At 36.2% G+C, this 25,694-nt stretch overlaps 1 protein-coding gene across 2 annotated transcripts in view; it reads left to right on the forward strand.

Annotated features, from left to right (window-relative positions):
* Nucleotides 1-25,694, forward strand: part of FAM83B (family with sequence similarity 83 member B) — a 90,960-nt gene that overhangs the window by 23,356 nt on the left and 41,910 nt on the right. The window lies entirely within an intron of this gene.

Genomic DNA, 25,694 nt, shown 5'->3' on the forward strand with positions numbered 1-25,694 from the left:
TCTTATTAGAGAATCTTCCTCTGGGAAAATCTAGTTATAGGTAACTTCTTACTTGTGCCCTAAGGGGGCCATATTTTCATTTACTGGCTCTTTTCTCTAACTCCTTCTTAGTTTTCCCTGTGCGCTTGCCATAATTACATTTGGGTCGACTTTATAAAGTCTGATAGCATCTAGCAAGACTTTTCCCAGGTAATTACTTGTCTCTCAAGAGGTGTTCCCAAGATGATATATGTATGTATTCCTAATTACTGTGAACACCTCTTATGAAAGCATCCTCTCTAATTACTTTAAAAAGCTATCTTTCATTAAAGTCATTTTTATTCTAGCCAACCCAGTGGTGGATATTCATAAAGTTATAATTCCTGATATGTGAATGCTTAACCAGAATGCTGTTTGCATCTGTTTTCTTATTCTAGGCTAGCTTCTTCTGTGACGTGTGAATCTTACTTTTGTGAAATAGGGACTCAGGAAGACACGTAAGCAAGAGTCTAGTGAGAATTAGGGCAGAGTAGTACCTGAGGTGTTCTGTACTGCCTCTCTTAAGTCTTGGTTCCTTCCTGACTCACTGTTGTTGGGTGTGGCTGTTATGGCCTGGGGAGCTATTAGTAATGCCTAGAAACTTTAACCACCTATTGGCCCATGGCCACAAATGGAAACGTGAACAGAGGATGGGGCTTTTCCTGGGATTTGCTTGGCATTATAAAAGCAGTACTAGACTAGAGGCTCTTTTATCAGGGGTCTACCACTAACTAGTTAGAGATGGAACAAGTCATTGCACCTCCTCAGGTAACTTCATTTATTTAGTGAAAGACATGAAGCGAAGCCTTTTAGTGTTTTGTCGTTGTTTATTTAAATTCAAGTTAGTTAGCATACAGTGTAGTACTGGTTTCAGGAATAGAATTGCGTGATTCATCACTTACATATAACATCCAGTGCTCATCCCAACAAGTGCCCTTGTTAATGCCCATCACCCATTTAGCCCATCCCCGTACCTCCCCTCCTACAACCCTCCCTCTGTTCTCTGTATTCAACAGTCTCTTATGGTTTGCCACCCCTCTGTTTTTATCTTATTTTACTTTTCTTTAACTTCCCCTATGTTCATATGTTTTGTTTCTTAAATTCCACATATGAGTGAAATCACATATTTGTCTTTTTCTGACTTATTTCACTTAGCATAAAACACTAGTTCCATCCACAATTTTGCAAATGGCAAGATTTCATTCTAATATTCTTGTCCACATCTCTGATAGCGCTTACCAATTCAAGATTATTTCAATATGTTATACTCCTTGCTGAATTAGTTCATTATATGAATAATTTTAATTGTGTCATAGTGTGTCACTTCCATCTGTATGACTTTGTGATCATATCCTGCCCAGCTGAGTGATATGGATCTATTTATCAATGCCTTTACTAGGCTAGGATCATCACTGTCCTAATGTTCCCAATTTTTTTTTAAGACTTTCCTCTTTGCCTTTCTTATTACAACTCTTACTGTGAATACTTTCATGCTTTGAATTTGAGTCAAAACTATTTCCAGGAAATGTATTTTGCTTAGATTTAATGACATGTTTCGATCCTGTGACATTAATTTGAATACCTCTTCTCTAAATAAAATGCATTACATGTTTATATATGAATGATATATAATATATAATATAATATAACAATATAACATTGTATGTGTATATATATGTGTATGTATGTGTGGGAGAGAGAGATATCTTGTTAAAATTGCACAGACCTTGCTATACTAACCATTGCTATCTCTGAATGTGAATACTCTTTAAGGAGCTATACAGGAAGAAAACAAACTCCCCATTCTTCTCATTTCATTCACTCACTCCCTTCTCTTACTATTAGTAATAGCTCTGATGATATTAAGTATACAATTTTTAAGACGGTTACTTATTTTTTTTTAAGTTTTTTTTTTTTTGTTTTTTTGTTTTTTTAATTTTTGAGAGAGAGAGACAGAGCACAAGCAGGGGAGGGGCAGAGAGAGGGAGACACAGAATCTGAAGCAGGCTCCAGGCTCCACACTGTTAGCACAGAGCCTGATGCAGGGCTGGAACTCATGAGCCATGAGGTCATGGCCTGGGCCCAAGTCAGACGCTTAATCTACTGAGTGACCCAGGTGCTCCTTAACACAGTTACTTAAGGGAGAGGAGAGAGGAAAGAAGACACTATATAGGGACTCTGACCTTATTGTAAGATCAAGTTTCGGGCTTCCTCAGTTGACTTGAAAACTTTTATAGACATAAAGCTGCAGCTTCTCTCTCTCATTCTCTCTCTCTCTCTCTCTCTCTCTGTTTCATTCCCCCTCTTACTCTCTTTAAATTACCCAAATTCAAATAATTCTTTTTTTTTAATTAAATTAAACTAAGTTGATTTTAATAAATTTATTGTCAAGTTGGCTAACATACAGTGTATACAGTGTGCTCTTGGTTTTGAGGGTAGATTCCCATGTCTCATTGCTTACATACAACATGCAGTGGCTCATCCCAACAGGTGCCCTCCTCAATGCCCATCACCCATTTTCCCCCCGCCCCACCCCATCAACCCTCAGTTTGTTCTGTGTATTTAAGAGTCTTTTATGGTTTGCCTCCTTCCCTCTCTATAATTTTTTTTTCCCCTTCCTTCCCCCATGGTCTTCTGTTAAGTTTCTCAAGTTCCACATATGAGTGAAAACATATGATGTCTTTCTCTGATTGACTTATTTCACTTAGCATAATACTCTCCAGTTCCATCCATGTTGCTAAAAATGGCAGGATTTCATTCTTTCACATTGCCAAGTAGTATTCCATTGTATATATAAGCCACATCTTCTTTATCCACTCATCAGATGGACATTTAGACTCTTTCCATAATTTGGCTGTTGTTGAAAGTGCTGCTGTAAACAGTGGGGGTACATGTGCCCCTATATATCAGCACTCCTGTATCCTTCAGATAAATTCGTAGTAGTGCTATTTCTGGGTCATAGGGTAGTTCTATTTTTAATTTTTTGAGAAGTCTCCACACTGTTTTCCAGAGCGGCTGCACTAGTTTGCATTCCCACCAACAGTGCAAGAGGGTCCCCGTTTCTCCACATCCTCGCCAGCATCTGTTGTTTCCTGAGTTGTTAATTTTAGCCCTTCTGACGGGGGTGAGGTGGTGTCTCAGTATGGTTTTGATTTGTATTTCCCTGATGATGAGTGATGTTGAGCAATTTTTCTTGTGTTGGTTGGCCATCTTGATATCTTCTTTGGAAAAGTGTCTATTCATGTCTTCTGCCCATTTCTTCACTGGATTATTTGATTTTGGGTGTTGGGTTTGGTCAGTTCTTTATAGATTTTGGGTACTAACCCTTTATCTGATGTCATTTGCAAATATCTTCTCCCATTCCATCAGTTGCCTTTTAGTTTTATTGATTGTTTCCTTTAAATAATGCTCTTCTTTAAGAGGTTCATGGAATGGTATGAAGACCGAATCTTGGAGTCAGTTAGGGCTGGTTTGAATCTCAACTCAAACAGCTGTTTGTATTAGGTATTATACTATAACCTCTCTAAATTTTATTTTTCCCATCTGTGAAAGGGAGATGCTTATATTACCTAGGATCCTTGTGAGGATGGAATGAAGTAGTTGACATGTCTAACATGACACATACCACGCATGTAATACAGTATGTGTGCTGTTGATTCCTCCTCGTTTTTCCATCACCTCCTCCTCCTCTTACTACATTATTCCAGGCCTTTATGTAAAAAAAAATATATTTTATATACATATATATAATATATAATATATATAATATATATATTTTATATATTATATATATTATATATTATGATATATTTATATATGTAATATATATGTAATATATATTTTATGTATAATATATATTATAATATATTTTATATATGTAATATATATTTTATATATTATATAATATATTTACATATATTTTATTTATATTTATTTATTTTCTTTATATATTTATATATTATATATTATGCATATCATATATGTATAATATTTTTATAATTTTTAAATATACATATATAATATATTTTATATATTTATATATTTTACATATATATTTTACATATATTATACGTATATAGTATATTTTATATATATATATTATACGTATAATATATATAATCAGTTTGTATTTTTGTATCATTGTGATTTGGCATTTGTTCTTTAAAAGTGAGAGCAACATTTGACCAAGTTTGATATCCAATGAGATAGTGTGTTACTAGGAATGCCAGCTAGGATTATTAACTCTTCATGAAAAGGTTATTCCTAAAAAGACTTAAACCCATCTCTGAGGTATTAAAATGATTATAATGATTATAATGATTATAATGATTATGCATACCACATCAGCTGTAGAGCAATACAACATTTTCCCAATGTTTGCTTAATATTGATTAAGAGGTAATATTGACTCGGGGCGCCTGGGTGGCGCAGTCGGTTAAGCGTCCGACTTCAGCCAGGTCACGATCTCGCGGTCTGTGAGTTCGAGCCCCGCGTCAGGCTCTGGACTGATGGCTCAGAGCCTGGAGCCTGTTTCCGATTCTGTGTCTCCCTCTCTCTTCTCTGCCCCTCCCCCGTTCATGCTCTGTCTCTCTCTGTCCCAAAAATAAATAAACGTTGAAAAAAAAAAAAAATTTAAAAAAGAGGTAATATTGACTCAATGTAAATATATTTGAAAATAAGACGTATACGAAGCCAGCTTCAGAATGTGCAAAGAAGGTATCCTATTTTATAGAAAGTTGTTGAAGAAAAAATTCTAAATTATCCTTTCTCACCTAAAATCTGAAACCTTGAAAAGAGATAGCACTCTGGTGAAAACCTAAGGAGGGGGGGTGAGAGGGGGGACATATTACTATAGATCAAGGGGAAAAAAATCATTCCATTTTCGTCTAGAATTTTAAAGTGATAATTTTATTAGATTTTTTTTTTTTTTTTTTTAAGAGAGAGAGTGGGAGCGAGGGGGGAGGGGAAGAGAGAGAATCTTCAGCAGGCTCTACTCCCAACACCTAGCTGGGTGCAGGGCTCCATGCAAGGCTCAATCTCACGACCATTAGATTATGACCTGGCTGAAATTGAGTCAGATGCTTAGCTGACTGAGCCATTCAGGTACCCCAATTTTATTAGATTTTTAAAGAAAGGCATTATACAAGGGTTTCATATTTATGAACAAGAACAAGATTTTGTAACTTTTAAAGTTTATATTTATTATAGAACTGTCATTTGATGTCAAAGTTGGTTTAAGTAACTGAGTTCATGAGATAGTATCACTTGCTGAATATTTCTGATATAATTCAAAATTGATAAGGAATATTATTTAAGGCTTACCATAATTAGTCTTTTTAGATGTTTTATCAGACACTGTGTTATCAGGTGAAATCTAAAGATCACCATGATTTTTTAACAGATTTTCATTTGAAAATTGGCAACTTAAGAAAGAACTTAGCTTTTAATAAGAATAATTAGAAAAACTTAACAGGGGGTAATAAATTTATCAGAAACTCTGTCTTGATATATTAACATATTATCTCCATTAATATTTGGAAGGGAACAATATAAAATTTGACTTATTTCAAAGTGCATTTGACTTCTCCGATTAGGGGAAAAAAATAAGTTTATATTTTAGAGAGAGAGTGAGAGTGAGGGTGAGCATGAGCAGGGGGAGAGCAGAGAGAGAGAGGGAGATAGAGAATCCCAAGCAGGCTCTGCACTGTCACCATAGAGCCCAATGAAGGGCCTGAACTCAGGAACCCTGAGATCGTGACCTGAGCTGAAACCAAGAGTCCGATGCTTAACCAACTGAGCCACCCAGGTGCCCCATGGGGAAATATTTTTAAGACTGTTTTCTCTACTCAATTATTGCCCTTTGGTGCTCTGTTTTTGTTTGTTTGTTTGGGGTTTTTTTTGTTTGTTTGCTGGTTGTTTTCCCCTTCAAAGTAATCCATGAGAAAGTTCCTGTACGGATTGCATGTGGTATGTACAATCTGTATTGAACTTTGAAGTACAATTATTAACATTTGGTTCTGTGTATTCTGGGATCTCTGAAGTAGATGCTTATTTTTTATGATCATTTCTGTTTAGTCATTTTCCTTCCTATCACAGGATTAAAATAAAAACCAAATACTTATGTAGTTACTGAAACGTGTAATATTTTCCTGACAACACACTTTTAGTAGTTTGTTGGAGTGGCTAAGCTAATGGTCACCATAACACATTATGTCCCTAAGATACCAGTTTTCCTAATGTTTAAATAACACCTAAATTCCAAAAGGATAGAATTGTAGAATCTTACAAACTCAGATCCCTTTAGAACCAAGCTAGAAATGTAATGAGTGAAGTGTTGCTCATGGCTAAATGAGATAAACCTGGGACCTGAAGTGCACATTGAGGCATCTTATCAAAAGTTAACTTTCATAAGAATAAGAGGATATAACTGTCCTTTACTTATCTGTCCTTCTAATGAAATGTAAAATGTAATGGGGGTTTCCTGCAGGAGCCTTTGAGATGGGGAGGGCTGTAACACCAGATTAACATTTTGTACGTAAAGGATTCTGCCTGCTTTTTTATAGTTGCCACAGATTCATCATATAGTGTATACCTTTATATTAATTATTCTTTTTTTAAATTAGTTACTCTTCAAATTATCTCAAAAGAAATTGTTGGCTTTTATCATCAGGACCGAAACAAGGATCTGATTTTGAGTAATGGATTTATGTTATGTAATCTAGTAACAGTAATAGCTATTATTTATTGAGCACTTACGTGTCAGGCACTGTGTTAAGCACTTTACATGCATTACTTTAAATTGATCTTCACAACCACCCTGTGAATTATGTACTTTTTATCGTCTATATTTTACCGATGGATAATCTGCTTTTTTGTGAGAGGTATCACTCTAGAGAGTGGTAATGATCCAAAGTGATCATAATTGGAAAGTAGTGGTGACAGGCCATTTCTAAATGGAGGTATCAGAAGATATGATTGAGAGGGTCTAGGATTAAGACCAATTGGTGGAGATGTGGAAGCACTGGTTTCTAAATGAACCACATACAAAAGCCTTTCTGGGATTGCTATTAGAAGTCAAAATAACGTACCTGCCATTGACAGAAGGTTATGATAGCTTGATGAGATGTAGCACCTAGAATGCAGACTCCATCAGGAGGCACGAAAAAGAAACGGGTTCTCTTGAGTTCAAATGCAGGGGAAATCTGAAGAAGTGAGAGAAGGGCAGTATGATAATGAAGTTGTCCTTTGGCCCCTTCAGGCTTCAACTATAAGGGGTCAGTCTTTGGCCAACCTTATAGGTAAAAAATATGGCAGGATGTTCATTCATTCAAGCAAACATTTAATGCCTACTGCATGTCAGGTACTGTTCTAAATTCTATGGGTACATACATACGAGTGTAAAGTACATAAGAAATCCTGCCTTTGAATGGAGCTTACATACAAATGAGGTAGATAATAAGCATAAGAAATGAGGAGTGCTATGAAGAAAAAGAAAACAAAACACAAATATGGTTGGGTAAGAAGGATTTAGATTGGTGGTGGCTGTTATTCTGCATTTTAAATAGGGTGTTCAGAGTAGGCCTCATCAAAAAGTGACTTTTGAGGAAAGAGGAAACGATCCATCCATGTATTTAGGGCAGAGCAGGCTAGATACAGGGTAAGCTATAGGCCAGGAACATGGCTTCCTATTTGTTAGAGGATGCCAGTAAAGATGCCAACTGCTGGACCCAAGAAAACAAAGGGGAGATGAGTAGGTGAGTAGGTGAGTTTAGAGAAGTAACATGGAGGTACTCATGAGACATTATGAGGATCTTGGTTTATGCTTTATGTAAAATGGGGAACCACTGGAGAATTTTGAGCAAAAGAGACACAGTCGTTTTCAAAAATGCTCTATTTTAAAGAATACATCTGATTGCATTAGTGAAAGTTGACTATAGGGCTTAAGAATAAGTATATCAGAGGCTTTTAAAATAATTCAACTGTGAGATGATACCTTAGTTGGTCAGATGGCAGCCGTGATGGTTAGATTTTTGGATATATTTTAAAGACAGGGGTGTGAAGTAAGTTAAAGAATACAAAACTACTCCAGAGTTTTTGGCCTGAGCAATTAGAATGATGGCATTGTCATTTGAAGTTGGTGTAACTCATCAGAGAGTTGAAATCAGGAAGCACAGAGACCAAGTTACAGAGGCCTCAAAGTTACTGTTTTCACCACTTTCCCAGGATGGTTGACAAGTAACCTCACCACCAAGACCTACAGACATCTCTGAGTGGAGATTCGCGTTCACATTTGAATCTAAACACAGAGAGACTGGACTTGGAGATCAGTCCTGATCCAGAGGGCACAGTTGAGGGATGGAAAGTAACTTAGATAAGATTAGGATACAAAGAAGTAGATAAATAAGGAGCAAGAGATAAACCTGGCTGGCTCCTGACCCTGACCTGGGAAAGCAGGAGCTTATATAACCTGCTGAGAAGTGGAACCTCCCAAAGGCAATGGTTTAGCCACTCTCTTATACTGGGTCAGGTGAGCGAAAGGGAGAGTTGCTGGGAAGATGTCCCTTGGGAAGTCACTTTTTTCATTGGTTGTTTAGGTGAATAAATTTGGCATTTTCAGACAGTAGGGAGTGTGGGGCCAGTAGAGTAGGTTTGAAAAAAGGAAGTCGGGGGTTGGTGGGAGAGGTCCATTGACCTCAAATTGTGGAGATCTTTCAAACCAGTTCAGTGGATTTGCTGGTAGGAAGTCATGAAATGTTTTTGAGTCAGTCAGTGATGCCAGGAAACCTGGTTTCGGACATCATAACATTTAGTTGGTTAGTTAAAACAAAGGGGAAAATATAAAACAGCTTATAATATATGCTGGGATAATGCTCACCAACAGGCTAACAATAACTTGAGGCAGACTAAAATTCAACATAAAACAAGATGTCTTTCTGAAGTGAAAATATATGTACTGTTCTCTTCTAGAATAGAAAAATAGAACTACTTAATTCTGTATCTATAGGAAGGTGATTTTGAAGTGTCTTTTTAAAAAAAATTTTTTTAATGTTTTATTTATTTTTGAGACTGAGAGAGGCAGAGCATGAGCAGGGGAGGGGCAGAGAAAGAGGGAGGCACAAAATCCGAAGCAGGCTTCAGGCTCTGAGCTGTCAGCACAGAGCCTGATGCGGGGCTCGAACTCATGAATCGCGAGATCATGGCCTGAGCCGAAGTCGGACGCTTAGCCGACTGAGCCACCCAGGTGCCCCAAAGTGTCTTAAAGCTACTATTTAAATGTCTTAATTACAGATTTTAAGTCAAAATGTATTTTTGACAAAAACGTTACCTGAGGGTGCCTGGGGGCTCAGACAGTTAAGTGTCAGACTTCAGCTCAGCTCATGATCTTGTGGTTTGTAGTTTGAGCCCCAAGTTCTATGCTGCCAGATTGAAGCCTGGAGCCTGTTTTGGATTCTGTGTGTCTCCCTCCCTCTCTGCCCCTCCCCCGCTCACACTCTGTCTCTCTCTCAGAAATAAAACGTTAATTTTTTTTTTAATTCAAAAAGTTTACTGTATATGCATAATTTAAATCTGTACGTACCTATTGAATCCCTGCTATATGTAAGACACTGTTATGTCATATAAATGGAAAAGGAAACACTTCAAGTGGTTTATAGTGTTGATATTTGGAAGCTGTGCTAACAGATTCATAGAGATATATTGATAAAATGCTGTAGGTGTATGAACATTATGTGAGTGACCTATGTATTATAAAGGATCTGGATTTTTTCCCCCACCTTTTTACTTTTAGGTATTAGCAGATTATGGAGGCATTTCCTAAAGTTTCAAAGCAGAAAAATTTTGAAATAAATAAAATACCTTCAAAATATTCATTGGCAAACACAGCTTACTAGATCAACAAATGTATTTAAAAATGGTATATTTTTTCTTATTATCAGAGTACAGGTATTCCTTATAGAAAACATAGAAGAATACAGGAAATAGTTAAGGAAATAAAATTTAGAAATTTTCTTCTCTGTAAGGTAAATAGATGGATAGAGAAATCCATGGGCACACAGGTGTGTGTGTGTGTGTGTGTGTGTGTGCGCGCGCGTGCACATGTGTGTGCATTTTAATGCTTATATAGATCTCTGAAATAGAATGTTTATAGGTAACATACTTGAAATCATGCTTGAAATTATGTATAAAAATTTGCCTCCTATTTTTTTCACTTAGGATTTTTCCCCTAATAAAATAATTGATTCCTGTACTGATAAGCAATGGCTTAAGAAAACAGCAACAGTGGGAGTTGCCTGCCCTGGATGCAGGTAATAAGGAAGTTCATTATCTCCAGGGAATTTAAAAACAGGATTCACTGAAAGACAGTCTGCTTTTTATTACATGCTGGCAATTGTAAACAATGCCAGTGGTAACATACTGCTCCTCATCAGAGCAGACCTTGCTGCAGGGAGACCAGATCCCCGCTACCCCCACCCACCCTCACCCCTTCTACCACTCCTTGATACACCAGTCCTGACATGATGAGAGTCTCATGGTAATATTCCTTTAGGAAAGAACAAAGCTTCATAACTGTTTCTGTCTAATCATTAGACACTCAATAATTAGTGGATTCGTGAAGCTTTAAAAGCAGAAAACATCAGTAACTATACATTTTCTTTCACAAACCCAAACTTTCCTTTGGTCTGTATTAATTTCTTACTAATAGTCACCTTTCAATTTACCCCTTAAGAATTCAAACAACTATTTTAAACAAGTGAATAAATGTGAAAAGCAAATGTGATATTTAGCCATTTGGTTAAATATCAATCCAGGAAGGGCTACCGGAAAATCCATAATCATGGGGGAAAAAAAAGCATTGTCTGTGTCGTAGTAGTCATATTGAAGCCTGCTGAAATTCTGGAACAGTTGTTGAAAAAAAAAATAAAAAGAGAACTGGGGTTTGTGGCTATGTACTCTTTTTGACAAATGGGCAGTTGGAAATTAAGAAAGTCTTAAAGTCCACAGTCACCCAACTGATGGGTAACTATTTGGGTAGATGGTATTCAGCTTCTAGATTTCCATTACCAGACTTTTATTTTGTTGCTTCTCTGCTGGGGAGGAGAACTAAATTTCTTCACCACATTAATGACATCTAATGTTTATTGAGTAGTATATGCCAGGCAGTGTTCTAGGCTCTTTGTATGTATTAACATATTTCCAACAGCTCCTTTCAGGGGTGAGGAACAAAGAGGTTAAATAATTTACACTAGGATTTAGAAGTAGGAAATGGCAATGCTGATATTTGAGCCCAGGCAGGGGGCCCAGGCAGGGCTCAAATTACCTCTAATAGACTCATCAGTATTACCTCTAGAAGACTATTTCATGTTGCTATCATGCAAACCAACTGAATATGCAACCACCCTTGTGCAGGTACTGTTACAGTTGATTCCTGATGATCTACCAGATAGAGTCCAACTCAATAAGCATGGCATAATGAGACTCTTTATATATGAAAGAGGCTCTTCATGAATCCTTTGTGCTTTATCTCCTTCCTCCTTCCATTAGTCACGTTAAACTCTGGTGTTATTAAAAAAAATATTTATTTTTATTTATTTTTTTACATTTTATTTATTTTTGATAGACAGAGCACTAGTGGGGGAAGGGCAGAGAGAGACAACAGAGACACAGAATCTGAAGCAGGCACCAGGCTCCAAGCTGTCAGCACAGAGCCCGATGCGGGGCTCGAACTCACAAACCGCGAGATCATGACCTGAGCCGAAGTCCGATGCTCAACCGACTGAGCCACCCGGGCGCCCCTAAAAAAATTTTTTTTAATGTTTATTTATTTTGAGAGAGAGAGTGAGTGAGCAGGGAAGGGGCAGAGAAAGAGGGAGACATTATCCCAAGCAGTCTCTGCACCATCAAGCCCGATGAGGGGCTCGAACCCATGAACTATGAGATCATGACCTGGGCTGAAATCAAGAGTTGGGCACTTAACTGACTGAACCACCCAGGTGCCACAAACTCTGGTGTTATTGAATTGCCATTTTCTGGTCGTTCCATGGTAGCTTATTCCTTCTTAATTTTGTAATGATTATTCCCCTATTTGGAGCCCCCTTTTCTGTAGTTTTTTTTTTTTTTTCTCTTTGCCTCCTATTCAATTTTTAAAAATCCATGTTAAATTTTACTTATTTGAACCCTGATCATTTCTCTTGCCAGACTTTGATTAGTCACCTCCTATGATAGTGTCACCTTTGTAATTGTCCTTTGATTTTAGATGAGATATAGTCTCCATTCTGTCATAGGGCTTGGGATGCTCATTCTTTTCTTTCTCCCTTTTTTAAACTAGTTTTCTTTTTAAGATTAGATTCATTTTTTAATTGAAATTTAATTAGCATACAGTGTTATATTTCGAGTGTATAGCATATTGGTTCAGTAGTTCTATGTTGCACAATACTCAGCATAAGTGTAGTCACCATCTGTCACAATACAGCATTACTTTTTTTTAATTGATTTGTAATATTTTTTTTTTCTTTTTTGGATGTGAATTCTTGTTAGATACATGTATTGCAAATATCTTCTGTGGTTTACTTTTTTACCCTGGTAATGGTATTTTTTTGATAAACGAAAGTTCTTAATTTTAATGTAGCCTAATTTGTTAATCTTTTAAGATTAGCTATTTTGGTGTTTCTTGGGGGAAATATTTGCCTACCCTAAGATTTGTTGGCTGTTAGAAGTTTTATCTTTTATATTTGGGTGTACAGATCCTTCTAGCGTTGATTTATGTGTATGATATGAGGTTGGAGTCCAAGTTAATGTTTGTATGAAGATCTAGTTGACCCTGCAACTTTAATTGACAAATCATCCCTTCCATGTTTTACTGCAATGCCATTATTGCTATAAATCAAGTAACCACTTATACACTGGTATATTTCTGGGCTCTGCTCTGTTGATCTGTTTTCTCTCCTTGTGCCAAGACCACAGTATTTTAGTTATTACCATACCTTTATAGCAAACACCTCTGTGTAGCAGTGTAAGTCCTCTGGTTTTGTTTTTCTTTATTATTGCCCTTGCTATTCTAAATCCTCTGTTCTTCTGTAGGAATTTAAAAACCATCTTGTCAATTAAAAAAAATCTAAGATTTGCATTGACATTACATAGAACAGTTTGAACAGATTTGGGCTTTACAATATTGAATCTTCCTATCCATGAACGAGGTATGTTCTTCCATTTTTTTATTTATTAGTTTCTCTCAGTGAGATTCTGTAGTTTTCTGTATATAACTCCCATGCATCATTTGTTTGTTTGTTTTTTGTGGGTTATTTAGTATTTTTCATCCTATTGGAAATGATACCTTAAATTTTTTTTGTTCTGGGGCACGTGGGTGACTCTGTTGGTTGAGTGTCTGACTCTTGTTTTTAGCTTAGGTCATGATCCCAGGGTTGTGGGATCGAGACCCGCATCAGGTTCCACACTCAACATGGATTCTCTCTCTCTCTCTCTCTCCCTCCCTCTGCACCTTTCCCTCATTCATGCACTCATGCTCTGTTTCTCTCTAAAAATAATTGCTTTTGTTTTAATTTTTTATCTTCTTTGCTAATATATAGAAATACATTTTTTTTTTTGTATTTTGACTTGAGTCCATTTATTTGATAAATTCACATAGTCATCTAGTAGATTGGAAATTTTGTAGATATGACATCATATCTGTAAATAATGTTAGTTTTATTTTCTCATATAATTTTCATAGTTTTTGATTATCTTATTTTATTGCTATGTCTTCCATTACAATGTTAAATATAACATGAAATATGAATAGTACTTACTGTGGATTTTTTTTTAAGTTTTATTTGAGGGAGGGAGGGAGAGAGAGAGAGGAGGGGCAGAAAGAGAGAGAGAGGGAGAGAGAGAATCTCAAGCATGCTCTGTACTGTCAGTGCAGAGCCCGTTGAGGGGCTTGATCTCATGAACCATGAGATCATGACGTGAGCTGAAATCAAGAGTCTGGATGATTAACCAACTGAGGCACCCTAGGTGCCTCTTAACAGACTCATTTCAATTATAAAGTCAACTGACCTTTAATGTTATTTATTTAAAGATAATGTATTTTTTTTCTGTGTCTGATTTTAAGATTTTCTTTTCCTCTCATTTTCAGTAGCTTTCATATGATGTAACTATATGAGTACTTATTTTTCAATTTTTTTCCCTCTTGGACATAGTAAAGATTCTTTTTTTTTTTTAATGCTTTTATTTATTTTTGAGAGAGAGAGAGAGAGAGTACAAGCAGGGGAGGCACAGAGAGAGAAGGGACAGAGGATCTGAAGCGGGGTCTATGCAGAGACCCTATGGCAGAGAGCCCGATGCAGGGCTTGAACTCACAAACCATGAGATCATGACCTGAGCCAAAGTCAGACACTTAATTGACTGAGCCACCCAGGTGCCCCTGGACATATTAAAGCTTCTTAAGTCTTTATCTTAAAATATTCCTGCTCTTTTGGAAATATCTCAGCTAGCATCTCTTCAAATATTGCTACTGTCTTACTCTATTTCTCCTCTTCTCTTAGGAATTCTAATTAGAAGTATAATATACATCTTTGTTTCTTTATTTAAAACATCCCATATAAATTTCATATTCATTTTTGTAATTTCTATAATTTTCTCTGCTTCATTCTGGATAATTTCTGTATAGCTAGCTTTAAGTCACTAATCCTACATTTAAGTATAATTTACTCTTAAACTTGTCTGTTGAGTTCTTAATTTTGGAATTGGTATTTTTCAGTCATATGATTCTTGAATGCCTAAATAAGTTTTTTTAAGGTATGTTTATGATAATACTAATATCTGGATCACCTGCAGGTCTACTTCTACGTTTATTTTTCTCTTGGTGTTTGGTCATTTGGTTCTGTCCTCTCACATGCTTGGGAATTTTTGATTGAATGCTGGATATTTAGTATAAAAAATTGTAGAGATCATCTCCTTTAGAGAGGATTTAGTTTTCTTTGGATTGATAGCTAGAGCAAGGTTAGATTCCCTTCTTCCAGCTAGGGCTTGAAATATGATGAGGCTGAGATCTAGTCTTGTAGAATAGTGATCTATCTTCAGTTTTCACTTACCGCTAGGATAATACTTCTGGGAGCCTCTTGCCTAGAAGAATCCAAACTGCAATGTGATGTTCATAAAGTTTTTTAAGACTTCTCCCCCTCTTATCAGTTTCCCTTTGGTTTCTCATCCTTTTATTCAGTGAAAAATTTAAGATGTGGCAAATGTCTTAAGGGCAGTACCGTAAGGAATTTTGAGTTCAGTTTATTGTGATTCCCTTTGCTCCGTGATTAGAGGTTTGTCAAGTCCTTTTTACCTTTGTGGTACTGGACTCCAGTTTTGTTTGTTTGTGTGTTTTCTCTGTCCCCATGAGATTGCTGAAAGGTCTTCACCATAAATTACTGTCTGGCATCAGTGGCTTGCTCTGAATTGGCAAATGTGAAAAAGTGTTAGATGAAAAACTGGAAGAAGAAATTTGTCTTACCTTGTTATTTCTCTTCCATCTATGATCTTGGCCCCACAAATCCTGGCTCCCTTATTATTTTTTCCCAGAGCTTATTATATCCAGTAGGAGAGTTGGTCCCATAAAACTACCATTGTCTTGTATTAGAGAAGTCCCTTTTATTATATTTTGAATGCATTAGTATGGTTAAGTATCACAAAATCTGTATGTGAATATAAGAAAAAAATACACATAAAAAATATTAAAGGAGCTTAAAATAAAAACAAATGATAAGCTATCACTATTTGAATGTTTAGAAAAATATTTAAAATTTATATCTAGTACTAAACTACAGGTATTACTCATTCAGTTAAAGGCTAGTTTTATTTTACTCTTATTTTGAGGATTTCCAACATTTTTATAAAAGGAAACCATCCTGTATCTTATTTTTCCTTCTCATGCCTTACTTTTTCAACATTTTGCTGTGCAGAAGTCATGAAACTCATTATTTTAAGCATCTTCCCAATGAAATTCTGTCTGTATAACCTACAAATGATAAATTATTTTGTTTAAAATATTACTCAAAAACAGGGTGCCTGAGTGGCTCAGTCAGTTAAGTGTTCGACTTCGGCTCAGGTCATGATCTTGTGGTTTGTGAGTTTGAGCTCCACATCCGGCTCTGTGCTGACGGCTCAGAGCCTAGAGCCTGCTTTGGATTCTGTCTCCCTCTCTCTCTGCCCCTGCCCCACTCCCACACTCACTCTGTCTCTCAAAAAATGAATAAACGTTAGAAAAAATAAAAAATAAAATAAAATACTATTGAAAAATAATATACATGTGAGAATGTGTGCACATATATGCTATCTATATAAGAATAGACATTCATGTGTACTTATGAAGGTATATGTACAGACTTCCAGTTTCCCATGTTTCAAATATTAGAGACCTGCAAGTCCTTGAAACACACTTACAAATGTTTAACTGTTGGGGAAGTTTCATAGGGTTTAAGTTCTCCTAGGTTTAAAGTCTTAAAAAAAAAAACTCCATGTATCATAAATGTCATATACATATATAATTTAGTAATAAAGTTTATATATGTATAACTTTATATATGTTTATATATAACTTTATATATGTTTATATATAACTTTATATATATATCATATAAGTTTATATAAGTGTTTGTATATATATATGTATATATATATATACACACACACATATATACATGTTTTATATATATATAAAACTTCTTTATTTTATATATATATATGTATATAATATAATATATTATATATATTATGTTCTTCCCAGTTGTATTCTAGGAAACATGAGTTTGGGAAAGTGCGATATTAATTTTTTTTCAAGTGTATGTTTATTTCCTCTTTTTTTTTCAAAAACATTTGCCACATTCAAACAGTAAATGTATTCATTGAGCCAAGTATACTAACCTTTTCTCTTTGGAAGTTATATTCCCAATAGTTTATTTCAGTTAACAATCCAATTTAAAAAAACATGCGGCTCATTACTAAAATAAAAGATTGCCCTGTCAGCTGCCATTTCATGTTTTTGTACAAGTAGACCCATTCTGATTGAATCAGTGTAGCTTTTAGGATTTATTTACATAGTTTCACAGTAGCAAAATCCCTAGAGTTCAAATTCACAGATTTCCCAGAACTTAGTTTCACATAAATGTGTACATACACACTGTTTTATTTTTAAAGGTAAGATCAAAGAAATTGAGAGGCCAAACAATTATTTAAAAATAATATTTCAGGAAATGTGCCCCAAAGAATGCACTCATGTGTTAACTCACGTGAAATTCTCCCAACATCAGAAGTAAAAAAAGGTCCATTTTTCTCCTGGTTACTACTGAAGAAACTGCTACAGGTTGTTGTAATCTATGTAACAATATATTCAACTCATGTAGTCCTATTACTGAGAAGAAACTGTGATAGAACAACTTTTAAAAGCTACACGTTTATCCTGGGGCTTAACATTTAAAACTGGCCTGAACAACTTTGTTCTCCTCGAATGCCAAGGGCTGCTTTGATAAAATCCCCACAGCTTCCTTCCCAATTGGGCGTTTTCCAGGTGAATTCCTTTGCATTTTCAGCTTTTTCGCCTCAAATGCTACCCTCTCTTCTGATCTGTTTTCTTCAGAGGAAGAAGAAAAATCTGTGATCTTGACCCCCACCCCTGCAATTCTATTACTTTGATTTTTTGTTTGTTTGTTTGTTACTCTAGTTGATGTTAGATTAGTTTCAGGTGTACAACTTGGTGATTCAACGACTTTATATGTTTTGCTATGCTCGCCCCAAGTGTAGTTCCCATCTGACACCATACGACACTGTTGTGGTATCATTGACTACATTCCCTATGCTGTGCCTTTTATTCCCGTGACTTATTCATTCCATAACCGGAAATTGTATCTCACACCTGTTATACCCATTTTGCCAATTCCCCCACCCCAACCATCAGTTTGTTCTCTGTAGGTCTGATATAAGTCTGATTCTGCTTTGTGTCTATTTGTTTTGTTGCTTAGATTCCACATAAAGGTAACTTCATATGGTATTTGTCTTTCTCTAATTTATTTCACTGGACATAATATCCTCTAGGTGCATCACAAATGGCAACATCTCAATTTTTTCTATGGGTCAGTAATTCCCCCCCCTTCTGTCTCTCTCTCTCTCTATAGATAGATATAGATATTATATATATAATATCTATAATTATAGATATTATATACAATTATTATATAACGTATAATTTATATATTCTATATATTCTATATAGTAATATATAGAATATATATCTAATATATATAGAATAACAGAATATATATAATATATATTTTATATATATAATTATTATACATATAATATATAATTATACATATATAATTATATAACATATATTATATATATATATGTATTATATCTCACATTTTCTTTATCCATTCACCTAATACGTGGCTATTGTAAATAATGCTGCCAAAAATATAGGGGTGCATATATCTTTTCAAATTAGTGTTGCCATTTTCTTTGGATAAATACCCAGTATTGGAATGATTGGATCTTTTGGTATTTCTATTTTTATTTTTTTGAGGAACCTCCATACTGTTTTCCACAGTGATAATACCAATTTACATTTCCACCAAGAGTACACGAAGGTTCCTTTTTCTCCACATCCTTGCCAACACTTGTTATTTCTTGTCTTTTTGATTCTAGCCATTCTAACAGATGTGAGGTGGTATCTCATTGTGGTTTCGGTTTGCATTTCCTTGATGATGAGTGATATCGAACATCTTTTCATGTGTCACTTGGCTGTCTGTTTTTTTTTTTTTTTAATTTTTTAAAATATTTTTATTTATTTTTGAGAAGAGAGAGACAGAGCATGAGTGGGAGAGGGGTAGAGAGAGAAGGAGACACAGAATCCTAAGCAGGCTCCAGGCTCTGAGCTGTCAGCACAGAGCCCAACGCGGGGCTCAATCTCTCAAAGCCGTAAGATCATCACTTGAGCTGAAGTCGGATGCTCAACCGACTGAGCCACCTAGGCGCCCATTTTTTGGGTGTTTTTTTTTTTTTTTTTTTTGAAAAAAAAAAACCAAAAACAAAATAAAACTTGCCTCCATCCTGCTATCTTCTACCATTTTTTATCTCTTACTTTTTAACCATTATACTTCCTTAAGAAATAGTTTCCATCAAGTGTATTTCCTTATTTTTCTTTCCTCCCATTTCTGCAGTCTGGATTTCTGTTTCATTCTTCTCCAAACCTGGTGCCTTATATGTCCCTGTTGTCCCCCTGGTTGAGACACACTGGCAACCTTTTAATAACCCTCAGTTTCTTCTGTTTTACTGTCAGTAGTGTCCACTTTTAATTCTCTTGCCACCAGTTTCTGAGATAATTCTCTCTTCATTCTTTTCCGGTACTTCTAACCATTGCTTCTTAATGTTTCCTGGAAGTGAATGTTGAAGAGGTTTTTGTGCTCGGGTCTGTCCTCTCTCTGCATTTTATTCCTTAGTGCTGCTTTCCACTTCCACACCTTCAGCCACCAGTGCTATTTACAAGTCTGATGTGGCCTGTCTTCTGAACGCTGGCCTTTCATTCTAGCTGACAGTTCAGCATCTTTACCTCCTTGGGCCCACAGAACTTTCACACTCAATGTGTCCAAAATAGCAGCTAGAAGCTTCTGAGCGTCACTGTACTCTCCCTGCTATCTTCTCTCTGGGAAAGGTGTCATCGTGTTCTGACATCGAGGCCAAAATACTTTGGCATCACATTTCATTCATCTCTCTCTCATCTTACACCTCCAGTTCTGTGTAGACTGGACTTAGTGACTCCCTTGTGATGAAAAGAGCATAGCAGAAGTGATGGTTTGACCAGATTATAAGAGACATAATGCTTATTCCTTACTCTCTTTTAATTACTTTCTCTGGGGAAGCCAGCTTCTGTGACTTGAGGACACCATGGGGAAGCCCATGGGTGAGGAAATAAGACCTCATACCAACAGGCCTGTTTGTAAATAAAGCCTCTTGGGAGCAAGATACTACTTCCCAGCCAATTCCAGATGACCACAACCTCAACTCTGAGTCAGAACTATCCAGTTACGCTTCTCTCAAATTTTTCTCTCACATAAAACTGCGATAATAAATGTTTGTTATTTTAAGCCACTGTATTTGGGGGGCAATTTGCTATGCAGGGATAGGTAACTAATACAGGAAGCCTAATCTCTACTGGTGAGATGAGATTACTCCTTAGAATTCTCTTCATTTATACCACTGACATGTTCCTTGCCACTGTCTATTTGTATTGTAATTATTTGTCAATAAACTTTATACTTTGGTGTGTTAGGGCAAATTGCTTTACAAGTGTGAGCTGTCTAATAACTATGTGAATATAGGAGCCAAATTTCTTTATCACTTCAGTAACTTAACACTTTACGTCCTGGGATTCTAGATGTGAATGTTTACCATCACCTGGAAGTTCTTAAAAGATGGTCTCAACATCTTAAGTTTTATATTTCCAGTTATGTTGTATGTCAACACCCATGAACCAATTAAAATGTTGTGATTCTAGTAAACCAAGTTACAAGTTACATAAAGAGCCAATTTCTAAATTAAATCTAAGATCGAATACTTGAACAAAGTGATATAGATGGGAAGTGATTCTTTTTTATAAAAAACCTTCAAAAGTTTAGCACCCAAAATTCTCCTTTGATAACATTTATAAGCAGAGAAATATAAAAAGGAATCTCAAAGAGTACTTTATAATGGACATTTTTATGTGTGACGCCTCAATATTTTATGACTATAGTCTTCCTACTTCTCCATTTTAGAAGTGATTTGACAATCTAATCACTTGAAGTGTTACAAGTGCTAGAGTATAATTGGTTTTTTGTCATCTTATTTTAACCTGAATCAGTATGTTTTATGGTGGTCAGAGAACAGTACTCTTTAATTATTTCATGAAGAAAACTCTTCTTTTCAATTTGGACATTTATATTTGTAGAGGGTTAGTTTAAGGGTGAGGGAGAAGAGTTCTTTCTAGGCTCATATTTAACAGTGTGTCTTTTGCTCCCTAATCACATTAATTCTGTAGTACATGCAGCCAGTGGCTTTCCATGACTGTGGTGTCGATTGCTTTAAATGGTTGTCCCGAACATTCCATATCTAAACTCAGGAAGCAATGGATCTACCAACAGCTTGCAAACTCCCAAGTCCTAGCACCATTTTTTTTTTTTTTTCCTCATAGAATAGTGGTCAGATGGTACACATAGTCTATTGGTTTCTGATGATTCTCTTGATTTTGTTTAGGATGACAGTCTCCTAGGTAAATTGGGGAAATACAAGCTACTTTGTGCAACTTAACATATGTGTGTGATGTCTGCCAATAAAAAACACATATCTCAAGGAAATGGACAGATATAATCTGGTTTATGCAGGTGTCTTATATTTGAGAGAACATACTTGAAGTGATTTTAATTAAGAATATGTGTCATCTTAGGGAACCTAACACACAGAACTCTACAGGGGTTTGTCCTCAACCATCTGTTATTAGAATTAACATTTTTGTTTTTGACTGGAATATAACACAAAGCTTCTTCCTGAAGTTTTAGTAGATGACATATTGGCAAGGATACAGCCCTTGGAATTTAGGATTCTAGTGGAGAGTGGCTTTGTTTGGCCAGAAAAGGCTTAGAAATCAGCAGGGACAAATCTGGTATTATACCTTTCAGAGAAAAGCTTCCAAATATACAAGTATATGTGGCAGCTCAAGGCAATGGTTTTGAGCATGGGCTCTGGATCCAGGCTGCCTGACTTTGAATCTACCAACTTAACTTTTACTATGTGCTAGGTATGGTGCTACGTGCCTAAAAGAGTATTTCATTTAATCCTTGAAAACACTGTAGGGGTGTTTTATGTTCCCATTTTTCAGAAAAAGAAACAGATTTCAGGAAGTTAAGTAATTTGCCCAGGATTAATAGCTGATAGACCTAGGAGATCGAAGACTGGAACCTGTCTCTGACGTATTGCCAGAGGGTTTACAAATACTGTATGGTTGTAGACTTTGTAACTCAGAAGGGGTGTGGGAAAAACATAACGACAATAATATCCAAGTACTGGAGCAATGAGAACGAGCATTACAAGGAGCTATTGAAGAAAGGACCACTCTTGAGCTGGAGAGAACAAGTTTTGGTTTGACTGGAACAAGCGTATTATTGGGACGGTAAAGAGATGTCAAGGCCCCTTCAGTCCTTCTCATTTTAGCCTTGCATAAAATTCTATTATACGTCTTTGTACTTCTTTTAGACTTGCATGTTTCTTTTTATATTTGTGTATCTTTTCTATCCTCAGGTACATCTGCCAGTTTGCGGTTCTGGCTTTTACTTTCACAAGCAGTATGTGTTCGAACATAGTTGTTTCACCTGAGAGTTTTAATACATATATACCAAGGCAACACATATTCTGAAAGTAAGCATGTAAGGTTCATGTTCACAGTTTTTACTTTGTGTGGGTTGTATGGATTGTGTATAAAGGTTGTTTCTATTGAGAGACACTTTAACTAAATTAGGAAAACGTGTTTGTTTGTTTTTTTTAATGTTTCTTTATTTTGAGAGAGAGAGAGCCCCTGCATGAGCAGGGGAGGGGCAGAGAGAGAGAGGGAGAGAGAGAATTCCAAGCAGACTCTGTGTTGTCAGCGCAGAGCCTAACACAAGGGCGGAGTCTCATGAACTGTGAGATCGTGACCTGAGCTGAAATCAAGAGTTCGATACCTAACTGACTGAGGCACCCAGATGCCCCAGGAAAAATGGGTTTTAAAACCCATATAACCAATAATATGGCACAGATTTTTAAAAATCATTGGTGAAAACACTTTATCGATTGCCTAAACCGAAAGTATACACCTAATTGCTACCTTTCCAGACTTGGAAACAGACTGCCTGTTTATGCTAGAACGATGCAAGGAAGCAAGAAATCAGTGTCAGTCCTGAAACAGCCAATATAGGACAAAAAACAACGTTTTGGTGCAGCATGCCTCTGGGTCCTCCTCCAGACCTATTTACCTTTATTTTCCACACAAACTCCCTAATCTTTCCCAGCCTCAATCAGATTACAACTATTAAATTAGAATACAAGGAGCCATACTAATAAGAAAAGGAAAGGTTAGTTTGACACCTTGATAGCAAGAGAAAAACTGTTCAAAGCATACAAAAGATGACCAGGGGCATAGCAGTTAAGGCTCTAGAATACAGTGATTGGCACCATCAACAAGTTTTTAAACTGTCATTGTCTTAGGGTACCTTTAAATAATTCCGGATTTGAACTAATTTCAGTCTACTACACTTGACAAGTCAGGGAAGATTATTCTATATATAAGAATGTTTTTCACTTAAAAACAACAAAATTCTTTTGGTACTTAGAGTCACATTTCTACAACTATCAGGAAAACGTACCTGGTTTGAGTGTATATATGTTAACCAAAATCCTTAGAAGGAAGTCCTTTGATAAAAATCAATCATATTTGTTAAAAATTAAACATAATGGAATATTATGGTCAAGCCTAGATTCTTAGATGTCAGATGGAAAAAATAGGAATGCAAAATAATATAAAAATACATTTGACACCGTTCTAGTATTTAAGTAAAAGTTGTGGATTTTTTTCACGTGAGTCTTCTGTGTTGTTGTTAATACTTCATATATTTTTCTACTTAACACTGCATCCATTCCTTCCCATGTCCTCTCCCTGAGACCCTTTAGACTACTTACTTCCTTCCAACAGACCTGGAACAGCCTTACCTGCTAATTCTCCTGCTGCACTGGTGTGGCAATAACCCGCCATGAGGCCCAGCGGAAAACAACAATGACATCTGGAAAGTAGGGAAACCACAGATGGGATACAGCTCTGGGTACCATGGTTAATCTAAAATAATAATTATAATCTTGCTAATAGTGAAAGTCTTGATTACATCACTGTGTATTCTCCGTAGTTTAGATATTATAAATAGAAAGCTGCTTAAATAAAGTTAAAATTTTTGACATTTACTTACATAATATTGTATTCTCCCTGAATAGAATATAGGGGCAGAGGGTTAAGGAAATTTTCTTAGAACTTTTGGCAGAAATCCTAATAATTTCCATCTGAAATGTTCTGCAGATGTCTGGAAAAATGCAAAAGAACACAAAACCTAACTGCTAAGTTAGGTGTCAAATTCAGGTCAGAGTGTTTAAGCTTCTGTGTGGTAGATTTATATTCTGGAACTTCTTAGCAACTCTTTTTTTCTGGACTAGGAAGATAATGTGAGAATAAAGACATGGAAGTAACATGAAGCTATCTAACAGAAGAATTGAACAGCTCCCTTCACAGTCAGCAATGCTTTTGGCCAGCGGATAGGGGTTAGGCATGTATAAAATAGAAATAATGCCTGTATTATTTTCCAAATCAGCCAACCTTAAAGTTTCAGGGATTTTAGTGTTACAGCACAGTCAAGTTAAACAATCAACTATTTGTACCAAAGAGAAGACCTGAATAAGAAAAATTACTTTCTGAATTACTGTATATTTTTACCGAGTATTAAGAGACATTTCCAAAATCAGGATATCACCTACATACTTTTCCTTATTCTACTCAGGTTGGCCTTTCTTAGAGTGGCTAAAGTTACCATCTTCCTACCCCTTTGGATGTTCAGCTACATTTGTTTTTTTCTTAAGTAGCATTTCCAAGGAACCAACATAACTTTCTCTGTATATCCCCTGGGAGTTAATGCCTGAGATGATCAAGAAGCTTCTGGAACATTCAAACTGGCCTCTTGGTGCCCTCAGTTGCTCTTCTCCTCCCACAACGCCTCTAGCTCAGAAAAGAATTCTCTGCCAACTCCCAAGACTGTGTGGGAATAATAGGAATCCTCTGGAGACTCATCACTAGCTGTGTTCAGGTGTGAAGCAGGTTTGGGTTCTCATTATACTTTGTGGAAACTCAGACATGGAGATGGCTGGCCTTGTAGGTCATTTGTTACTTGTTGAGAATTGGGACCAAAGCAGAAAGAACAAATTGCTGCCGATCACTAGTTCACAATCACTGTCTTCTGGACATCTCTTCCTGAGTGCCTCATGTACCCCAGACTTATTACTTCCTCAACTCTTTATCTTTACTCTTCTTTCAAATCAGATACTGTATTTATATGTTCTGAGTAGGGTAATGGTATCGCGATCTTACTGTGCATTCAAAATAGTAAACTTGCAATCAGTTTTTAACTCCGTATCCCATATACCTTCCTTTCCTCCCATTTAAAATCTTTATCAAGACCTGTGGATTCTCTCACCAACACATGCCAAATTGGTTTTATCTGCTCTGTCCCCAGTGCCGTCTGCTCTACTTTGGGCTTGCGTGGTCTCTTGCCTACATCGTTTTGGGAACCTCTTATCTGTTCTCCTGCAGTGTTCCTTCCTGCTGATTTCTCCTTAACCTTCAAGTTTTAATTAATATGTCTTCTCTACTAAGCATTTCCTGAACTTCCCACCTTAGTCCAGTATTATCTTCCATGCTCCCATGCACATCTTACTCATGCTGTGATTCACATCTTTGTTTATGCCTCTGTTTCTCCAACTAGACTTGGAAGTCCTTGAGAAAGGACCTTTGTCTTGTATACTTTAAAATTCCTAGCCCATGGTAAATACCTAGCATGTTTCTTAAATAAAATTGATAGAAAAAGTTGTGA

This window comes from Leopardus geoffroyi, chromosome B2 (genome assembly GCF_018350155.1).
Source record: "Leopardus geoffroyi isolate Oge1 chromosome B2, O.geoffroyi_Oge1_pat1.0, whole genome shotgun sequence".
Lineage (NCBI taxonomy): Eukaryota > Metazoa > Chordata > Mammalia > Carnivora > Felidae > Leopardus > Leopardus geoffroyi.